The sequence below is a fragment of the Pygocentrus nattereri genome, chromosome 1 (assembly GCF_015220715.1).
Source record: "Pygocentrus nattereri isolate fPygNat1 chromosome 1, fPygNat1.pri, whole genome shotgun sequence".
In the NCBI taxonomy this organism is placed as follows: Eukaryota; Metazoa; Chordata; class Actinopteri; order Characiformes; family Serrasalmidae; genus Pygocentrus; species Pygocentrus nattereri.
The window spans coordinates 7,458,050-7,480,017 of NC_051211.1; the positions used below are offsets into that span (position 1 = coordinate 7,458,050).

At 41.0% G+C, this 21,968-nt stretch overlaps 1 protein-coding gene across 7 annotated transcripts in view; it reads left to right on the forward strand.

Moving 5' to 3' along the window:
- tanc2a (tetratricopeptide repeat, ankyrin repeat and coiled-coil containing 2a) overlaps window positions 1-21,968 on the forward strand; it is a 228,699-nt gene that overhangs the window by 133,622 nt on the left and 73,109 nt on the right. Inside the window, exon 1 of one of the 7 annotated variants that reach the window (XM_037533841.1) lies at window positions 7,614-7,753. The exons of the other annotated variants lie outside the window; for them this stretch is intronic. The gene's annotated coding sequence lies outside the window, so the exon portion shown is untranslated. Of the gene's footprint in view, window positions 1-7,613; window positions 7,754-21,968 lie in introns of those variants that run through there. 7 annotated transcript variants of the gene reach the window in all.

Here is a 21,968-nt window from a genome sequence, read left to right on the forward strand (position 1 = left end):
CCCCAACACTGCCTCATTCCATACTATCCCTTTCTGTCTCATAAACAGCAGGCTTTAGCATGTCAAATTTTATGGTCCTTAAGCTCCAAACATACCAGCCTGAAAACACCAGCTTAAAGCAATAGTGAAATATCTAATTTACAGGGTTTACTCCCTGACCCCAAACGCAATCGCTCATCCAGAGCGTGTTTGGTGTCTGAAGTTTGCTTCTTAAGATGTAGTTTCTGATGCTGAATGACATGCTGTTACAAAAATGGACAGAGTTCAGGCTTCAGGATGACAGCTTTTACTGTTTTTTAGCTGTACAGCATACTTTTGACTGACTTTAATGGGCCCATATCATATCTGTTGTGCTTGTTTTATGTATTAATTAAACTTTGTTTAACTTACTGAACATACCCTTCTCTCCCCGGACCATTTGGTTATTAAGCAACAAAAACCAGTTATGAATTTATTGTTTTTGTGGTGTCATGAAAACTGACACATTTACATAGTACTTTAGCCCCATCTATAAGCAGTGTTTCAGCCCGGGCTGCTTTTTGAGTGAGGCACAATACAGGCAGCTAATCAGACCGGAGCTCAATGACGTACATCAGTCAATCAAGGTACAGAAACAAAAGCAGTCTGTTTAATTGTAAGGGATAAATCGAGTTTGGAAAATGACATGGAAATGTATTATGACTCATTTTTGTACATAAACCTACACATATGTTAGAAGTGGACCTCGGGGGGAAAGAATGAAATACAAGAAAAACGTAACCGATGTGAACTGGAGGAGACTAAAAATGGTGTAACCTTGCAACACTTGAGCTCAATTTAAAGGGCCTATCTTGTACATTTTGCTTGTAATTTATTGTTTTTCTTGAGATCTACTCATGAGGTTTATGTGGTTTTGTGTACGAAAAAAAAGTCGTCTTTTTTTTTTTTTTACCTGACAATTTTCCAACCTCTTTTTTTATCCTTTTAAATGATATAGGCTGTTTTTGTTACTGCACCTTTACTGATGTATGCCAGTATAACAGCTGATTGGCTGCCCTGTATTGTAAAGAGTCCAGGCTGAAAACAGTGTGTGTAATTCTGCTGGTATTTGGAGGGTCCCATGCAGACTGGCTGCTCCAGCATTAACTGGCTGCTAACTCACTCGCCTCTTCCACACATTAACTGAGATCTTGACCATCTCCTCTTTTGTCTTAGGTTTGAGAAATGACTACAAGTCTCTTGCAAAAGTGCACAAGTTTTCAGATTTGCAGATATTCTGTGGCACGTTATAAAGTTTTTCAGAGGTGTCCCGGACATAGTTATGAGGTTATGAAATTGTGAGGCTATTAAGGACCAACTTTGTGAACTAATTTGCAGTGGCACCACCCTGAGGCAGACCAGTGCTGCGGCTATATTTAGTTAGGAAATACTAAAGACAGAAGCTCGCCATTTCTGGGGAGAAGTAGGCTAAACAGTGACCTTTCCCTGAATTTGCATTTGAGCATATATTTTACCGTAACCGACAGCATAGTGCCCTAATAATTTCAGGAACCCCCCAGAATTTTGATTTTGAGACATTAAGAGGGTCCCATACATTAATTAGGCGGCCCTCCCTGACCCCCTCTATTTCACACCTTGGCTGTAAGACTGCTTGTAACTTCATTGTGAATGGGTGGGGCTAAAATGTTGTAGGCTGAATTGGCAAATGTAGGTCAATGTTGTTGCAGCTTCAGCAATGTTTACATGCATACATTAAACACATTATATTCACTGTTTTGTTGATTCTCATCACAGTAGATGTCTTTCTTTCCCTCTATACACCATGTGGGTCATTACTGCCTCTTTCTAGGTTTGTCGTTGTTTGGTTGGCTTTCTGATGCCTTAGCCTTTAATGCACCTCTCTATAGGATCTGAATTTGTGAAATTACAAAATAACAACAATATATAGAATATATATTGCTGCCACAGGAAAAGTGCTCCAACAAAAGCTATTTAATTGAGCCCACTGCTCCCCTCTATAAAATCGCCTGCCTGAATGCATAGCAGATATATTAAACTGCATTACGGTGGCTGCTCTCTGTTAGACATAATTGGGAAATGGATTTCAAAGGAATAAATACCACTCAGATTTTTACAGAATACTGTTTAAATGCACTGCGAGAATCAGCAGCTTTCTAATGCTCTTTGATGGATAAGAGCTGATGCAAGACGAAGAAGAGAAAAGGTGTGGGGGGGATCTCTGTGTATATATGTGTGTGTTTGTGTCCAAAATATCCAGACACACCTTCTGAGTAAATTCAGCCACTTCAAAACACACAGTGTCCATTACACACACTCAGCTTGTATAATCTTCATAGAACAGCTTTGACCAATAGAATAGGACACATTGGAGCAGCCATACATGAGCTTAAGGTCACCATGCCCAATGCCGAACATCAGCTAGAGGGGTATAAAGCCTCCCTCTGAAGTGAGTTCCATCCACAGTACCTTTGGGATGAGTTAGAGCAGAGTTTGTGATCCTGATCTAATCATCAGATCACATCAGTACCTGACCTCACCAATGACCTCACCAAATCCCCACAGAAATGTTCCAACATCTAGTGTAAAGTGTTGCAGCAGCAAAGTCGGGGTCAAACGTCTCTTACTGCCTTTCATTTCACAGAGACGTTCGGGTAAGTAGGTGTCTAAACATTTGGGCTTTTGGGCCGAGAACTAGACATAACAAAATGGTAATGATCCAAAAATGCTGTATTTTTTTAAAAGTGAATTTTTTTTTTGTGACTGAGATTAAAATTAGGACTAGGCTTAGAACATTCTTATTACATATCAATACTTACCGCTGTTCTTGGGAGAAAACCTTTTTATCTCCAAAATGGTAACTTTACAGGAGAAGGGAAAAAGATACTTTAAACGTAAATCAGTGGAACCAGAATTTTTTACAAGTAATTTTGGGCTGTTTCTTTTGGTCCATTCATCAAGGAATCTACATACGAAGTAAAGAACAATAGATATTTTCAAATTATGTCAAAAACTGAGAAACTTTTTTTTTTTTCTTCAGTTTTCTTGGGACAACAGCATTGTGTATATACAGTACAGTACAAGGTCAGAGACTACCCTTCATTTATTTAATTACTGGGCAAAATGGTCATCAAATACAAGTTATTAATTTTTCCATTCAACATAGATTTAACAGTAAATTACACAGAAGCCTCAATAAATAAATCTGCAGCAATATTTTTCCACACCTCCAAAGGTCAATCTTAGTTTTTTGTATGTCGTCACTGTCCAAAGAAAACCTTCAAAACACAAGGCATAACAATATACATCTCCATTTTTTTTCCTTTTCAGTTTTGATGGTCAGCCAGGCTACGGTTGTCCGAAGTCCCATTTTCACTGTATTTTTTATATAGCATATACAGATATACACATACACTCTGTCTGACTGTCTGACTGTCTGTCTGTCTGTCTATCTATCTATCTATCTATCTATCTATCTATCTATCTATCTATCTATCTATCTATCTGCATATATAAACAGACATATTATAAACGTCTTGACATTGTATGAAACCAACAAAACAACCTCTGCTTGTGTGTGTTTGTCCTGTCTTTCTAATCTAGCATCTGCTTTCATTACGGAGTGTAACTCTACACTTGTACAGTATTCTCTAATGGCTTTAAGATAACATCACATGGATTGGCTCTGCGCTGGGTCCTGCTTGTCGCGAGTGAATTAAAGTGAGATTAGTGATGAGTTTTTAAGTGGGGGGCTGATGATCAGATCTAGTGGCAGTCCTGATGGATGGGTCCACTAACCACATCGGATTTCCACTCTCACTGCAACATTTCATGTGCCTTTTTTTCTTTTACGTTTCTCTGTATGAATTCCAGAAAGAGAACGGCACATTTTCCGCTTTAATGACCGCAATCAATGCAAGAGCCGCTTCTCCTCCTTTGAGACCGAACTTTGACCTTTCAGCCCCCCAAATAGACACAATTACAGTAATCACAGTATCTCTGTCTCACACACGCATTCATGAAAGAACAAGCTAAAGTGAGGTTGCTTTCATTAGGCTTTCTTAGAAACAGTCTTAATACATACTTGAAGATGTCGATATTTGGGTGACCATTTAAAGAGCCATTGACTTTACTGTCTGAGAAACAGAGCAACCTGCAGTAATGTGCGAAATGAACTTGCGTAGAGGCACTTCATCACCAGCTTTTAATATGCAGTGCAAATCACGCTGCTTTTTCTGGAAAGTGAGTGTTGGAGGGCAGATAAAGAGAGAGAACAGAGGGGAGGTGAGATTGAAAATGTTGGGGGGGTGAGAGAAAGAGTGACAGTGGAAGTTGCATCGGCAGAGCTGTAGCTCTGAATCTTCCAATCGGTGTAAGCTAGGAAAGATATCGTCTTTATCATGTTATATCATATCATATTTGCTTTAACTGTAGTTATTTATGAATGATTTTTGCTCCTTTTGAAAGAATTTTTTTGGATGCACAGATTCACATATAATCCAGATACTCAAGATGCCTGAAAAGACCAGGTGTCCGCACGGCCTTTGAAAAGAATAGTGATGTGTACTACTAGCTGATTGAGTGATTTGCATGAATTTGAATTAGGGCTTCGTTTTTGTATCGAAATCGCAAATTAAGGAATTGCAATTTTAAAATATCAAGTGTTGCAATTAAACAACAAATTGTGGCCTACATTTGAATAAAGTTTTCAAAGGGAAAATTTAAGAACTGAGAACTTTGAGAATTTGAGAACTGTCTGTAGATAAAATAGACCAATCAGAGGGAACCAAACCTCCATGTTTTGTGACATCACAACCACAACTTACTGGCAATCTGGCACACTACGTTAATGGGTCAAGCTTCAAGCTAGTAAAGGTCGATATTCTGGTCTTGGTCTTGGTCTATAAACTGAGGCCTGAACCTCAGTTTATAGAATATAATCGCAATTTAAATTAGTCACAATATTAGTCAGTAAAATCGCAATTGGATGTTTTATCCAAATCATTCAGCACTAGTTTGAATACCTGCTTTAAGCCGGTGTTACGCTACACAACTTTTACCCTGACTTTACCCCAGATTCTCAGTCTACAGTAAAGAAAGAAAATAGGCAAAATGAGCTGAGTTTAAGGCACAAGCACAATCGAGTTTATGTATATTTAAACCTCCAAAAAACACCACCCTGATCACATTTTTAACTCCATGAGCCTTAAATAAACATGCATACTGTGTCAGCCCAAATGGCAGAGAAAACAGCAGCAGCAGCTCCACATTTGATTATTTGGTCTTCTAGTAACGGGAGAACATGAGAGTTCAGTGAGTTCCGTTTGGCTCAGCAGCAGCTTAAAAGTCTGGTACTGTGTATTCCCAAATATTAAAGTCCTAAAAAATCTTTCAAAGTGGTGTCGTGTACCCCAGGCTGTATCGTTACACTAATAACAAATATATTACTCTGAATTTGTGCTAGCATCACAGCACGAACATGATCCGAAGGTGTCTGTGTGAGTGTCACTCTGAACATTCTGTCTAACACTTACAGTGAGTTTTAACACTGAATCATGTCGAGGAAACCAACCTGTGAATTAGTGAGGTTTGCGTCAGAACTTGCCTGCTGTTTTTCTGTAGCTTCGTTGTACTGTGTGCTCATGTTACATGTGTGTGTGCATTAGCAGTGACGTACGCCTTAACTGCAGAGTTTGTTCCCTCTGAGCCCACCGAAGCAGGTGTATGACCCTCTCTTTGAATACGCGTTTGCCCTTGGTTGCTTTCAAATTCAGGTTCAAGAGCAGCTTTATTGATCAGACTGTTTTAGTAACAGCATCACCAAAGCAAAAGAAGTAAATAAGTGAAATAAAGATTAACCCTCTTGTGTCTTCCGTGGCGTATATGCCATTCAGTGGCTCACGGGAACAAGCGAAGTTCTGCTCAGTCCACATTTGTGTTCATATGTGGAAGGAGATTTTATGATGATTAGAATTTGTTCAGATCCCTCTTTTCAATTATTTCTTGACATAAAAGAAGCAGAAACATGAAAAATAGAGTCTAGCCTGTTGATACAGAAAGTAACTAAATATATATATAATGTATAACAAAATGATTGTGATGCAAGTTATGTATAGTAACGATTAGGGAACATCAGGAAAGGCGCTAGCCATGAGAGGCCATATATTACAGTGAGTGTATCACAGGTAAGGGTGTTGTTAGGCACAGTGTGACGCATTGTTCAAGAATTTAAAAAATTAAAAGATATAGATACAATGGGACCCCTACCAATGTGCAAGAACTGGTAGACCGCCAAAACTGTGTCCCCATCAGATAAACAGTATTTAAAGCCTATGTTCATTTATATAGTGCCTTTTTTTTTTTTTTTTACCACAGGCATTGTTACAAAGTAGCTTTCCAGAAAGTCAAGGTCCAAGCCTGAGTGAGCAAACCAAGGGCAACAGTTTACATGCAGCCTAGTGATCCGTTAATAATCCAACTGATGGCTCAACCGGGAATAGAATAAGTCCATGTATATACACCTCAGTCAGAATATGATAGTCCAGTTGAGGCCATTCAGAATATACTTTCTATCCAACTGAACGAGGTGAATATTCCTGCAAATAATCAGTTAAATAGAAGAATAATAGCCATGCAAACGGCTGTATCCGATTACATTCCCAGTCGGAAAGTTTAAGTACATTCTGTGCATTTGCGTTCGCGCCATAGCGAAAGCTTATAATGTTCAACGTGGCGGGAGCAGAAACTGGTCTGCAGTGGAGACAAAGTTTATGCTTCAAAACTTAAAAGAAGGCTCTTTGATGGACGTCCAGCCGAACCAATTACAATAGCAATAGGAATAGAGGATGTGATGGACTGGCGGCCTGGCCAGGGTGTATCCTGCCTTCCTCCCAATGACCGCTGGGATAGGCTATCACCCCCCCCCCCCACCCCCCCAACCCCCATTGGCTTTGGATGGATGGATGGAATAGGACTAGAGATATTAATGTACAACAATGAACATACAGCAAAAACCTTAGCAACCACGAGTAAGAACTATGGACTATGTTCACATTTACCACAAAGTCTGCTCAGTTATGTGATAATTATTTATAATTATGGCTTTATGTTATGATTTTACATTAATAGGAAACGCACCTTTTTCACTTTTTTTTTTTTTTACAAGTCCGATTGTTTACAGAATCTTGTAAGAGTCGTGGTGTCCTCCGCACCACGGTGTGTTGTCATGGCAACTGTACAGTTGCTAACAGAGACTGTTCCGTGTGTAGTTCAAGCTCACCCACGGCCTTCGTTTTTCTCGCTCTCTTTCTTTTTCTGTTTCTCACCATTGAGCCCTTTCTTTCGCACTCGTGTCTTTCCCTCCCTCTCTTTTTCTCTCTCTCCCTCTCAGGCTGTAAATAGGTATGTGTTTTGGCCAGCTGGGTGCGGAGAGGTGGGAAGTAATTGAAGGCACGACACTGCCTCTCTTCCTGTCCCAGGTGGTACACTGACTGCCACCTGATCTCTCTCTCTCTCTCTCACTCGCTCACTCTCCCTCCTTCGTGTTCTCTTTATCTCTCTCTTCCTCCTCTCATCTTGATCCTAAGTGGTTCTCCAGTGTGTCTTTGAGCTGCAGATTGCTCATCACTGCTGGATTGTCTTCAGTCTGAGAGCTGCTGAGTGTTCTTCTGTCTGAGCTGAGTTAGCGTGGATTATACAGCAGTATGAAAGCAGGGAAGCAGGAGGGAATGTGAGAGGAAATATAACACTGAAAATGGTGAGACTTTCACTTCCGATCGTTTTCTCCCTTTCTTCTCTCTCTTCCTATCTTTCTTAGTATTCTCTTATTCCCTTCCTCCCTCTCTCTCTGTTCACTCTCACTTTCATTCTGTCTCTCCCTCTGTCTTTATTTTTACTTTCACTCTGTGACTACTTTCTCGCTTCCTCTCCCTCTCTTTGCCCTTCTCTCTTCACTTTCTCTGTTTCTCTCTCTCTCTCTCTCTCTCTCTCTCTCTCTCTCTCTGTCTCTCTCTCTCTCTCTCTCTCTCTCTCTCTCTCTCTCTCTCTCTGTCTCTCTCTCTGTCTCTCTCTCTCTCTCTCTCTCTCTCTCTCTCTCTCTGTCTCTCTCTCTCTCTCTCTCTCTCTCTCTCTACACTTTCCCCTCACTATCTCTCCTTTGTTTCTCCTCTATTTCTCTGTCGTTTTCATCTATCTGTCTCTCTCTCTTTCTTTCTTTCTTCCCCCCCTTCTTTCTATCTGTGTTTGTTTACTGGTGTATGTATCAGGGATCATGTTTTCCTCTTTGTAATATTAGCTCCTCTGTAACTCTGGTAATGTGACTAAAGCCCTGTGCTAAGTGATGGAGCTCCAGCAGAGTCTTGCTGGATCTTTGTCCTGTTGTTTATCTGTCTGTGTTGTTGTTTATGTCGGAGAGTTGAGTATCATCCATGCGTATGCAGCACCAGGTCTACATGTTCATTTCAGTTTCCTTTGCCCTGTGAGTTGCTTAGAGGGTCTTGATCAGGGCTGGCCTGAACACAGTTTTGCAGGCCTCCACTCCTTGTTGGTGTTTCCAAACTAATATTCGAACACGCGTTATCAATACCGGCCTTAAAAACAATAATATTTACCGTTCAGAGTTAACCGTTATTTTACGTGTGTTTATTCATATAGTCAAAATGTTTTAGTTTTTGATTCGGAACAAACAGCTCATTTAAAACATCCCTTTTTACCTTTTTACGACACTGTGCAACAGATGTGCTGTGACGTTATGTCAGATGAGGAGCCAGACTGTTGGATTCTGACTGGATTTTTGTTTAACTAGACAGCAGTGATGATACTAAAGGAAGTTGCAGATGTAAATCTTTCAAATTAGTGAAAATTGTTTCCACTAAATGGATCACCAAAGTCATATTTCAGTGCTAACTTGTGGTCAGAGTTCATTTACATTGTGTGAGGAATGAGCTTTGACAGGTGACAGTAAATCTCATTCAGGATTGAGTGAGTTATTTCAGTGTTTCGTGCTAGATATGTGTAGGTTTACAACTGTTCATAACTAAACAGTTCAGCCAGCCTGCTGTCTCTGACTCTAGGCTCCCTGATAGCTACATGTTCAGCTTCTTCACCTGAATGTTGTTCAGCAGTCAGAACTATAGCCCAACTAATGAATATGTATTTGGCTGATTGTTGTTGTTTAACCCCTTAACAACCCATGGACCTGCCAATGGGGTTAAGTATTATTGCACACTTCTATAAGAGTAGCTCCATTAGTTTGCATTGAAGTCCCTGTACTTAATGAATAATAAGCCTTTGTATGTGGTTAAAGTTGTTTATCTTGCTTATCTTGCTTTAGTCTTTCAAAGAAAAAGAGTGAAACTGAAAATCATAATGGGCTGGCTGCTCAGCAACTACTCAAACATTGTCACTCTTTGGGCCAGTTCTAGTTGTAACGTATTAGAACACAGATTTTGCATTGCGAATTGAAGAGCAGATCTATTTTCCTTTATTCTTTCAGTTTAAGCCTTTCGTTTACAGATGTAAATAAGTTTTTGAAGTGCCTCTTGTCTTGTGGTGCCTCCGTCAAGTACCTTATTTGTGTGTTCTAAGTGAGAATTAATGAGGTGCTTTGTTGCTTCTGCTAATGAGCTGAATATGGGCTATGTGCTGAAGTCTTTGGCTGCTTGAAAGACGGAGGCAGTGGAGTGGTGTATTCCCGATGGAAACTCCGTGTGGGAGGGGAACACCGCACAGTGCTCACGGTTACTTACATCACCGTCCACCATCTCTCTGTCGCCAAGGCAACGTCTTAGCTGACTTGTCTCGTCCGGAGGAGGATGTTTGCCGTCACAGGTCCTGGTGTGGTTTAAACACCTACAGCTATTAATAAGCTGAGGTACTTCATTTGGACACTGGAGGGAAATTTGGAGGAACAGGTCTTAAATACAATTAGGCCATATTCTTTGACTTTTTACATCTATTTTTATCACTGTTTACCCAGATAGACGCAGCACCAACAGAACCAGCACCGGAACGACTTTGTTAGCTTGGATATTCATTGTAAACCACACCAGCATTTTTATACACTTCCAAACTCACAGTTCCACAATGTCTTGTCCTCCAGCTATAGTCTGTTGCTGACAAGAACAAGAACCCCGGCTTCACTTACACCCCAACCAGTGCTGCAGTACCCCTCAGGTTAAATGCATCTGCTCACAACAGGCACATCTTATACTCCACTGAAGACTAGGGATGGGGAGTCAATGCCAAAAGAATGGATGGTTCAGAGTGGTGTACGGCAGAGGCAGATGTATTAAAAAATGTATTTGCTTTCATCGTAATCGGCTCGAGGGACATTGTGATGGAGGCACGTGTCATGCAGAAAAGAGTTTGAGTTTCAGTAAGTTTTCAGTGTAAGTTTGTTCAATTACTCACTTTTCTGATACGCCAGTGGTGCTCAGCAGCTGCAGCAAAAACATTTTTAATACATCTGCATCTACAGTGCACCACTCTGAACCATAGCTAATCTGCTACATGAAAACCAAACTCTGCAAACACGGAAAGTGATTGAAAACAAAAAACGAAAATAAACAAACACAGAACGTTGTTGAAAAGAGAACTAAGCTGAGATTGGCTTTTTATTTGCATGCTTCTCATTATTGGGGGCAGTCATGGTCTGGAGGTTAGGTAACCAGCCATGTGACCGGAAGGTTGTCAGTTAAATTCCCTGAGCCGACGAAAACGAGAAGAAAGCCGTCATTGCGCATTAAAATATGGAGAAGCAAGTTCTCTTAGAGGATGTATTAACTTATTTTCACTTGGAAAATCCACATGAGCATGTGCTTTGACCAGGGGCGCTCAAACTTTTGTACATGACTATAGCTGGTTCATACCTAGATCTTATGTATTGCCATTTCTTCTTCTTACTTGCCAACACAATCAGTTTGGCTATGTTAGGTTTAGTCTTTTCCATCAGCACTTGTAGGTACTTGCTATTCTTTTCTAATTCATTATGTTAGTTAATGCAGTATTTTCCTCTCTCAGTTAGGTCTGTTAGGCATATGATTGCATCACTCTCTTTACTTAGTGTCTGTTAGAACCGTTACCATTAGAACTGTTACTCTGCTGCGGTAGTGTTACTCATTTTTCCTGGGTTCTTTAGTCACACATGTTAGATAAAATGAGATAAATCAGTGGGGCATGCAGAGATGGCAGTGGGTGATATGGGCCTTCAAACAGCACAGTGTACATCATGGACTATAAGGCTGTATTTTAAGGTCAGGTGAGGTGGATGGATCTCACAGTGGAATTGTGTTATATTTTTGAGTGTTTTTGGTGAGGTGTTATTGGTGTGAAAGCACACACACACACACACACACACACTTTCAGACAGGGTGGGTCAGCATGGGTCACTGTTTAAAAGTTTGATTCCTCAAGTGTTGCTGGTTGTAGGTCACAGATATAAACGGCAAATTAACAGTGTGTTATATATGAACTTAAAATGCACAGAAATGCAGTTCCAAAACGCACTTCATCATAACTTTCATATTTCATAATCTATATTCAGAAGGTGGGTGTCATATGAAAGCTGTAGCTGATTTTAAACCCTTATAATAAAAGAAGCCGAACTCACATATTTCCTGGGCTGTAAACTATAAACAGACGGGCGTCTCTTCAGTGATCTTATTCACCAGGGCATATTTAGTTTTTTTCCATCCGAATGTACATGACCAAATCGTAAGGCGAATTATTCAGTAACTGAATGAAATAAATGTTCTTTATTTAATTATTAATTTATTTATTTATTCATTGACTGTTTTAAAAGTTCCCCACAAATTGGCAGAAAATGTGTTTCACGATCACACATATATCTGTACAAGTTATTTTTATAAAATAATAGAAGGAGCTTCTGAGATTTTTGGCTTTCAGTGATAAATTGTAAGCATATAGGAATATGTGTGATCATAAAACATTTTCTGTTAATTTGAGGGGCGCTTTTACAAAAAAATAAATAAAATAAATAAAAACAAAAAAGTGCATTTATTTCGTGCAGTTACTGAATAATTTGCCTTATGATTTGGTCATGTACATTCAGATGGGAAAACCAAAATATACCCTGGTGAATAAGAGGTAAAGTTAAAGCAGCCATTATTACAAGCTGTTAATTTTTCAGTGTCAGAAAAAAAAAGTAAACATATTTAACTCAAACGTGCACAAAGGCCTCCATACCTAAATATATATATATATTTTTTTTTTTCTTTAGTATTTTGTGCGTCAACTCTAAAATCTGCAGGGATATTTTTCCACACCTCCAAAGTTCAGTCATAGAAGCTGGTTTCATTTTCTGCTTCTTGTCATGCAAGTACTCTCATTTATGAATTTCTGCTCATCAGTTCATAAAACCTCACTCCACGTCTGAGTTCAACGAAATTTGAAGGCAGCTGAGGTGAGTTTGGGTAGCTGTTTATATGAATATTAGTGTCAGTGAGTCCTTTGGGAAGAGCTTTGGCTGGAAATGGTTGGTTTTAAGATTGAAAAGATGGACGAAAGTTAAAGTGGAAGTAGGCACACAAAAGAGTGGACAAATTAAACATGGATAGATTTAATATTATGCTTAAAGCTGGAGGCTTTTGTGGCACCGTTACATATGTTTCGCTTTTTTCTGACATTGAAAAGTGAATAACTTGTGCTTTGTGGCTGTTTTAACTGGAAATGAAATAAATGAAAAGGTGGCCTCTAACTTGTGCATATTATGCTGGAACATCATAGCAATTCATTTTATACACTAGCTTTTCAGTGCTTGTTGGATTTCCATGGATGGTTTCACAACCCTTACAGGGTTTTGCTCTCTGTTAGCATCCTGTCTCTTACTCTGTAGCTGATTTCCTGTATTTTGCTTGGGGGGGTAAAATAAATAAAAATGACCACCTGAAATGCTTAAGGGCCTTTGCTGAAGGTTCAATTCAGCACTGAAGCTATTCTGAGCCTTTCTTTGTGAAAAACGTGCAGTGTGAGCACTCTGTGTTGTCTTAAACACAACTGCTCTGCTGTTTATGATTAGAAGCTTAGGCTGACTTCACTCTCTGAGCACTGTGTTATCTTTGATATGGATACAAATGTCAACAGCTTACAGACACACACCAGCTTACATTCAGTAAACTGCCTGCATCTGAACATGCAGAATTTCCTTAATGCTTGTATTGTTCGAGTGCTGGACGAGTGAAGGGGCTACATTTCTCTACAGATCTGTGTCTGGACACATCACAGCTAATATAGCACTGCCTGGGATTTGCCCTTAACCGGCCATCATGCTTTTCTGTCCCTTTCTCTTTTTTTCCACCTCCATCTCTCTTTCTCCTCTCTGTTTTTCAGGCATCTTTCTCTCTATATTCCTCTTTTTTCTGTCTCTCTCCCTCTTTCTATTTTTCTCTTTTCCTGCCTCCTTCTCTTTCTTTTGCTGTCTTTTTTTTTCTACATCTTTCTCTCCATTTTTTCCTTTTTTCCCCCTCTTCCTCTCTTTCCTGTCCTTTTCTTTTTTCTGTTTTTCCTGCTTCTTACTCTTTTTCTGTTCCCCTCTTTTTTTTGCCTCTCTCCCTTTCCTCTTTCTCTTTTCCGTTTCTTCCCCTTTCTCTTTTTCCTGCCTCTTTCGTTTTCTTTGCCCATTTCTTTTTTTTGCTTTCTTACCCACTTTCTTAATCCTTTTTCCTTTCTCCCCCCTTTTTTTTCCTCTCCCCCTTTTTTCAGTCACCACCTCTCTGGCGTCTGTCCTGCCGGTTGATAACAGTGGTTCAGATGGGAGGATGTCAGTTCCTTTGCTCTGTGGTTGATACTTGCAGAATGTAGGGCTGCTGTTTGTGTCTAAAATAAGTGTTTTTTTTTTTCTTTTCTTCTAAAGGTGGTTCATGTTAGATCTCGACCAGTGAGTTCAGTCATGCAGCTAAAATGTTAGTACCATGCCTGACATCTGCCTTTTAGGACCTCCACTCTTCTCAGGAAATGGATCTGTAATTGCAAACATGGATCTTAGTCTCGGCCTCAAACACAGAAGAGTCAGAAGAGCTCTCCGATTGGCTGTTGAATCAGTGAATCAGTGCATGAAAAGAGAAATTGTCAGCAAAGCAAACAAGCGCCTCATGATACTGAGTTTTCTTGTTTTGATGACAAAGCAGTTTGAAGTATATATGCTAACCCAGCAGGGCCTGACCGCTCACATCGGATTAAGTCGTCAGCTCCCAAATATGTGTCAGGTTTGGGTCAGATTAGGCCACATCCAGGTTCTCCTGCTTTTAACAGCTCTTACTGTGCATTTCGTCTGCTTCACATTCACTGCTTGCTTTTTTATTCCTCTCTTCTTCCATCACCTCGAAACAGTTTTTAATCTGGCATGCTGGAGTTACCCGTTCGTGTTATTAGTTTAGCACCGAGGCCCCCAATTCTGATAAAACAACCGTGTGAGAAATTCAGCAGGGGATTCAGGAAAGTACAGTTGAGTGTGGCCAAAAGAACATCTACATTTCATTGTTTAGCCAGAATATTTTTGTACATTCAATAAAGCTGAAATGTTATAGGTATAGAAGTTAGTTTTAGGATTTAAAAGGAGAAGGCTAACACCTTGCTATATGTGCATGGCACAGTGTGAGAAGAGCTCATCCAGACTAAAAGCCTTTAGGATGCAAACGTTTATTGATTAAGAAATCACTGATTAATTTTCATGTTATTTTGTTTATTTTTAAAAACTTGTTTATCCATGATCTAATGACTGTGTTATTATTGTTGCTATGCTGTTAATTATCCCTCAGTATTTTGGGGATTTTGGTTAATAACTGCTTCAGGTCAGTTTCAGACTGTATATTAAAGGACTATTTAATATTTTAAAGTTTATTATCATTATACAGTTTCATACTGAAAACTTGATGATGTGGTTTAGGTCAGGTTCAGACAAAATTTAGTCACTCTTGAACTGGGTCCAAATATCAGGAGTCAGAAGGGGATTGGGCAGATGATCAGTTCTTAGGCTGTATTTGGGTTCGGACGGGTAGTTTTTGGGCTGTTTTCGGGTTCAGACAGAAAGTTCTTGGGCCGTAATCAGGTTCAGACGGAAAGTGTCTGGGCTGTATTCAGGTTCATACAGAAAGCGCTTGTGCATAATTCGAGTTCATTCCAGTAGTTCTTGGGCAGTTTTGGCGTTCAGACAGAAAGTTCTTGGGCTGTATTTGTATTCAGACAGTTATTTCTTGGATTGCATTTAATGTGGGCCCAAAATATGAGCACTGATTAAAACCTTATTTGCGAATATAGATTACTGCCACATCCTGATGTGGTGAGTTATTTCTAAAGCTGGACTGGAATGTATGTGCATGTTTATCATCTTGCTGTAGTCTTTGAAGTGTGTTCAAGTGCAATTTTTCACAGACGACATGAGGCAAAGGAAGGAGATTATCATTGGCCCTTTGTTGACGCTAGCTATTCAGCATTGGCTTGGTGTGTCCATAGGCAGGAGCTCGGTCTAGGTTTTTCATTACTTACTGAAATTGTTTAGGGTTCAGTGAGTGTCGGGGGCAATATTTGATTTGCTGAAGTACGTGAATTTGCTGAACACCTGCTGTTCTCTTTGCTTCAGACTATCTGTCACCAGGCTCTCCACATGCTCCAGGCTCTCTCTCCTTCCACATTTCTGGAGCTAGTTACTAACACTCCACAAAAAAACCTGGTTATAAAACTTCTATGTGCTTCTAGTGAACGTTTGAGTGTTACCTGAGGGTGAGTTTGCATCAATGGCTGTTAGTTATTTGAGCTGCCTGATTTGTACACTGCTATGCGCAGTAGGACCACCACAAAAAAGAGGGACCATCAATCACAAAAATGACTCTACCTGTTCTCATTAGAAGATAAGCAATTAAAATATCTTTGATGACCAGGATCATTAGCATGCCTATTAATATCCTTCAGACGTCTGTGCTTGTGTAATAGAGAGACAGCAGGGATAGAAATAGATTCGCCAGTCCATTTTCATCACTTAGCATCATTCATATGCAAAAATAGCAGGCCGCCTCCGCTAGTGGCTCCTCGGGAACAGAGTCTGGACTTTTGCAAGCCTTTCTGTATCTTTCCTGTTTTCCTGCACTGCCTGTTTTACTGATCTTTTCACAGGATCACGCCTAAGTTATTTAGACACAGCTGTTGGCCAGAGTGGCAGCCCTGACCCAAAACCATTCTCTTCAGGCCCAGCCCAGGCCAGCTTTAGCTGTGGAGCTGTTGGCAGGAGGATGGAGGAAGTGTTCTGGTTTTGTAGCGCTGGTGACGAGAAGACGTCTCGGCATGTGTTACCCCTTAGAGGTTTAGTGACTCTGATGTCTTAGTTGTCTTCCATTGTTTTTTGGGTTTTTTTACCTGGTGTAAAATGAATTGTTGTGTTTTCCTTTGTCGTTTCTGCTTCTGAGGAGGAGCAATGATCCCTCATGATCATTTTTTCTCTTCATTATTTAGCAACACGCAACTCACCTGTCCGGTACATGCAGATCAGATGATGGACCCCATCATAAAAATTGGTTCATACAGTCCTACGAAGTACGTTGAGTCTTTGTCTTAGGTGAGCATAGGTTATGAAAGAAACTTGATGACGCATCACTTTTATAAATAGTGTTGTTTTTTGTTTAAGTACACTGTGAACAAAAAATCAGAGATCAATTTGTTTATTTTCATTGATTTGATTGTTAAACACCGATCAGGCATAACATTGTGACCACCTCCTTGTTTCTACCCTCATTGTCCATTTTATCAGCTCCACTTACTGTATAGCTGCACTTTGTAGTTCTACAGTTTCAGACTGTAGTCCATCTGTTTCTCTGATACTTTGTTAGCCCCCTTTTACCCTGTTCTTCAGAGGTCAGGACCCCCATGGACCCTCACAGAGCAGGTACTATTTGGGTACTTTAGTACATTCTCAGTACTGCAGTAACACTAACGTGGTGGTGGTGTGTTAGTATGTGTTGCACTGGTCTGAGTGGATCAGGCATAGCGGTGCTGCTGGAGTTTTTAAACACTGTGTCCACTCACTGTCCACTCTATTAGACACTCCTAACTTGTCAGTCTACATTGGTGTCAAGGTGTCAAGTCAGAGACGATAGCTCATCTGCTGCTGCACAGTTTGTGTTGGTCATCCTCCAGTCCTTCATCAGTGGTCACAGGATGCTGCCCACAGGACGCTGTTGGCTGAATATTTTTGGTTGGTGGGCTGTTCTCAGTCTAGCAGTGACACTGAGGTGTTAAACTCCAGAACAGCACTGATGTGTTACTGCACTGCTGAGAATGATGCACCGCCCAAATATTACTTGCTCTGTGAGGGTCCATGGGGGTCCTGACCACTGAAGAACAGGGCCTGTGGTCCTGTAGAGGTCCTGACGATTGAAAGGGGGCTAACAAAGTATGCAGAGAAACAAATGGACTACAGTCTGTATTTGTAGAACTACAAAGTTGAGCTGATAAAATGGACAGCCTGATTGATGTACATGTAGATGTTAAGCATCTCTATTCTCATGCAACACAATGGGTTGGATAATACTTGAATACATTTATTATGTAAAGTTACGCTTTATGAATCCCACAACGGGGAAGGATATTCACCTCCATATTTAACCCATCTGTGCAGTGAAACACCCACATATACACGAGTGAATATACACTCACTATGGGTGTACTGAAGATAAGGTGGGTGATTGCAGCATATGGGAACCTGTGAGGGAATCAGTTCTCCCATCAGTACAACACTACTTAGTAAATCTGTGTTCTCTTTCACTCGGTTTCTTCTCTTTCGCTGTTTTTCTGTCCCTCTCCTGCGCTCTCTAACTCTTTCACTCTGCCTCTCTTTCTCGCCTGGTTTCCTCTTCAGACACTAAAACAGTGTCACTTGGCCCTGTTTTTTTTCTCATCTTGTTTTTTGTGCTTTTTTTTCCTCCCAGTGAGCCAGTGATTTTTAGCGGTGGCTGGAGACTGCGAGCTTCGCCACAGGCCAAATTAAGAACTCTTGTTCTTTGGTAACCTCAAATTCTCTCACACAGGAACACCAAAGTGTATGTGTTTAGAGTAAAACAGCTCTCTTTTAGCCCATATCCAGCAATAAAAATGCCAATTTCTATAATCAATTCACCTGCCAAACATTTGACACGTCTTTCATTCCAAACCATCACTTATTAAAAAATCCATCAGTGTTTTTCACATTTCTCTTTTATTAATAAACCGACTGTTCCACCTCATACAAGTGTAAAAAGTTGTTTTTATATATTTGGACTTTTTTTTGACCTGTGATTAAATGGTGCCAACAATAAATGGGCACATAGACAGCATTGTTTACTAGTCATTGCAAGGTACCACTTTAATATTTGACGACCTTTATAAGGCTTTTATGAGAGGTTTAGCTGATTATTAATTGGTTATTAAGCAGTTATAACAAATAAAAAGGAAACAATGGCCTGTTGCTCGCCAAATAGTGAGCCTACATTCACCAAAACCCTTAAACCATAGATCTTGCTTGTTTATCTTGCTTTGTGTTCTGCGTCAGTCAGCATTGCACCTGCCAAATTCATCAGATATTAGGTAGAAAGTTACTTCCATTAAACCTCTAACAGAGTATCTTATTAATCAGAAATTATAATCTGGATTATGTTAACATGAAATTACAGTATTATTTACCTTGACATTTTCAGCATGCTGACAGCATCAGCCTCATGATTGTCACAAGTCTTGTGCAAAGATGCTAGGTGGTAATATATAATGGACATGAAGGTGATGCTACAGTGTTTCTCTTCTTTAGGACAGCATCCCAGATGTGGATCCTTTCTGAGTAATAAGGCACCTGATGGTGGTTAAATGGTAGTAATGTATGAACAAACGTCTGATGAAGCTGACAGAAACAGTACTGACTTATGGAGAGCACAAATAAAGATAAGTGCTGGTGAGCACTTCAAAATTAAGGTTTAACAGTGTTGATGAATGTAGGCTAATTATTTGTAAAGAAGCATGTCACTATTGCCTTTTTAATCAAGCGTCATAAAAGCTTTTCAGTGGATTTTAAGGTGTCTATGTTCTAATTTTTAAAACCATTAAACATTATATGTAGTCTTTTTGCGTAGGACCCAATGCAGGCCTAGTTGTAATAGAGGAGGCTCCTGAGAGTCCAGGCCTCAGTGACAGAACCAGCAGAGCGAGTGCCCAATGATTCAGGTGAAATGTGATCCACACTGAGCAAAACACATCCAACACTCCTCTATCTGCTGCAGAACTCTCTCTTGGGACTGGAAGGGTCAGAATGAAGTGACCCTGGCCCCTTAGATCGATCCACACCATGCCTATGACCCAACAACAGTGTAACCCGACCCCCAGCCTTGCCTGACACGCTTCCCTTAAACATTACCATCTGTGTTTTTCTCTTTTTCTCTCTCTCTCCCATGCTCTGATTCTTCTCCACTGTACCTCGCTGTTCTGTATTGTCTCCTTGCTCTGGCTCACTGTAGCTGATGGAAGGGTTTTGTACTTGTGTGTAGCCTCATGGAAAGCTCTATGTATTTTTGGACGGCTTTGTCATGGAACTTGCTTCCCTCAAACTGGCTTCCAGCTCTGCCAGGATTCTTGACCTGGACATGCACTCTTCCGGTAAGTCTGACCCCACACTTTGTCCAAGTATTTAGCATCAACTCACTCTCTCGCTCTTCTCGTTTTTTCTCCCTCTCAGTCTAATTGTACCGTAGGAGAGTTTTTGCGTGTGCGTACAGGACATCCTTCCAGATTTTTTTTTTCTTCTGCTGCATTTTGCAGAGAGCGCAGAGCTCGTGGTTTTTCTCGCAGCTCTCCCTCCCTGTCTGCTTTTTGTGGGGGTCTGGACTTCCAAGCCTGCAGACTTGCTCGCGGTTCCTCGTTGAAGTCTGAGCCAGCGGTTTTTCTCTGTAGCTGTACAGAGCTGAGCTAACCGCCGCCTCGCGCCTCCCCCCGCTACTCTGGAGGCCAAAGGGAGCGGAGCGGAGAGCCTGGAGCTCATTCCCAGCTGGGACTCCACAGCTCCAGAGCAGAACGGAGCCTCTCCTGGCTTGTTGACTCCTGGCTGGCTTGCTTAGCCGGAGGCAGAGAGGTGTCACTGGTGGGCTTTGGAGCGATGGATCTGGCCGCCTCGGTGCGGAAGGCGTGCTGCGGGAGGCGGAGGAAGAGGTCCCGGCCCTACGAGCGCGCCGTCCGGCCCAGCCGAACCTCCTGCTTGTTCCGCCGCTGGATGTCCCAGCTATGCTGCACGTCCCGGGCCTGCACCTCCAGCCTGAGCGCCTCGGACCAGTCCCTCCTGCAGCCGGGCTGCTGCACCCGGCCCAGAGGAGCACACGGGATGGGGGTAGCAGTAGGAGGAGACGGGGAGATGGAGGCATATGGACAGGAAGTGTGGGTGGGAGCGGGAGAGGAGGAGGAGGAAGAGGAAGAGGCAGAGGAAGAAGATAATGATGGCAATGAGTATGATGAGGATCATCATGGCGATGATGACAATGATGATGTTGATGAGTGTAAGGATGATGATGTTGATGGTAACAATAATGATGACAATGAGCAAGAAGAAGAAAGAGGTGAGGATGCTGCGGGGTTGGGCCTAGAACAGCTAACCTCCCATACATTTTGAAGGAGAGAACGAATTTAATGCTTAGAAGTTTTCTGCTATATTGTTTAAATTGTTGGTTCTCAAACTGGGGGCTGCAGGAGTGAGGGGGCTGCAGGAGGGAGTGGCCTGCAGGAGGGAGTGGCCTGCATGAGGGTGCTGACAGGGCTGTACAAAATCTCAGATTGTATTTCTGGTTAATGAGCTTTACTCTTGTCAGTTCATTAAATCTGCTTCAGCTATATCGAAGAAAGCCGAACTAGATGTTCTTAAACGTTATTAACGATGAAATATATGCCAACTAATCACGTCCACTTAGCAGATTATCTGTTACGAAACAGGCCAGTTGTATGTGCAGGTCAGCGCTGGCTGCGAAGAAAGCCAACAAAATGGACTAGGTTCTGGTAAGACATTGCCTTTGTTCATTAAATGATGGTAATGACCTGGGGTCAGACGTAAGATGGAGAGGGCGAATAGGGCGAAAGTATATTATTAACGACAGCTTTATGCTGTGATTTCCATTTCCATTTCCTTTCTGTGATGACAGAATTCTGAATTTATAGTCTGCAAGCTATAAAGGATGTTTTTTTTCTTTCCGCAAAACAAGACCATGTGCTCCTTTGTGCTAACTTTGAATCGTAATACTTCCTCTCCTGCTAATGAACAGACGTATCTATTGAATTCATGGGTTGAACAGAATTTATCTGCATGCAATGAGCTGTTATGACAGGGAAATAACTGATATAAACTTGTATTATAATTGTATTATTCTTTGGGGAAGTTGAGACTGCTAAGGCCTGGCGATTGTATTCGTAGACTGATAGATGTGATACCAGTGGAGATAAAGGTGTGTTGTTTGAGCTCATGGGCAGCAATTATGATAACGATGGTGATGATGTGAGTGTTGATGAAGATGAAGCTAATGATAACGGTGATGACAAGAAACGTGTACAAAAGAATTAAGGCCAACATAGGCCTCTTCAGGCAACCCTGCTATAAATGAAAAAAAACCTTGTTGTAACCTGGAAGGGGATAGTGTGTTAAAAATGGTGAGAAGTGGTCTCTTAGACCCTTATTATGCTGAATTGTCTTAGGAAGCTTTTCGACATTTTGTCCACCATATTACAAGGAACCTTTCTATCTGCTTACTTCATATTTGTCTTTTCATTTGCCATGGGAATTCATTTTGTACTTCCATACCTTCTTTGCTGAACCCTCTGTTGGTTGCATTCTGACGTTTGCTTACAGAGGGCTGTTGGAGGAGAGAGGAACTGAAGGATTGTGTGAGAAGGCTTGAAGATTGGAACTTGAGGCATTTCGGACACTCGCTTCTTCGCTTGCTCATTGCTCGTCTGTCTGAGCCTCCCTC